This window comes from Halyomorpha halys, unplaced genomic scaffold (genome assembly GCF_000696795.3).
Source record: "Halyomorpha halys isolate HHAL.00 unplaced genomic scaffold, Hhal_1.1 Scaffold772.1, whole genome shotgun sequence".
NCBI lineage: Eukaryota > Metazoa > Arthropoda > Insecta > Hemiptera > Pentatomidae > Halyomorpha > Halyomorpha halys.
Window position 1 is genome coordinate 108994 of NW_027112238.1, and position 418 is coordinate 109411.

The 418-nt window shown below is 34.9% G+C and overlaps 1 protein-coding gene across 1 annotated transcript in view; it reads right to left on the reverse strand.

Moving 5' to 3' along the window:
* The window catches only part of LOC106686070 (endoplasmic reticulum-Golgi intermediate compartment protein 3), a 29622-nt gene that overhangs the window by 17872 nt on the left and 11332 nt on the right, over positions 1 to 418 (reverse strand). The gene's annotated exons all lie outside the window — the stretch shown is intronic.

Here is a 418-nt window from a genome sequence, read left to right on the forward strand (position 1 = left end):
TTTCATTAAAGTAATCAAAAATTGGGATGAAATAACTGCCTTTTTTCTTCCCGGCCCTTGTACTATTATAATGTAAAACCATTTTATCCGAAGTCCCCCTCCACGCCAATTACCTACTAAGAAGAAAAATACTCGAAAATCGGGTAAAAATACCCACATCGGTGGCATTGCTTCCATCATATTTTTCAGTAGGGATAAAAAACGTATTGCATATTCCTCGGCGATAACTACATATTTTTTTTCACAAACTTCTAAACCTAACCTACTGGTTTATATTTATTATTATCTGGACATATGGAGTTGAGCTTTCGGGCTCCACTAATCCATCGAATTCCTCTCGTATTCAATCCTTACAATCCAAAATCCTTCGTAAAATCCTCAATGCTCCTTACTTTGTCACAAATAAAATCATACATAA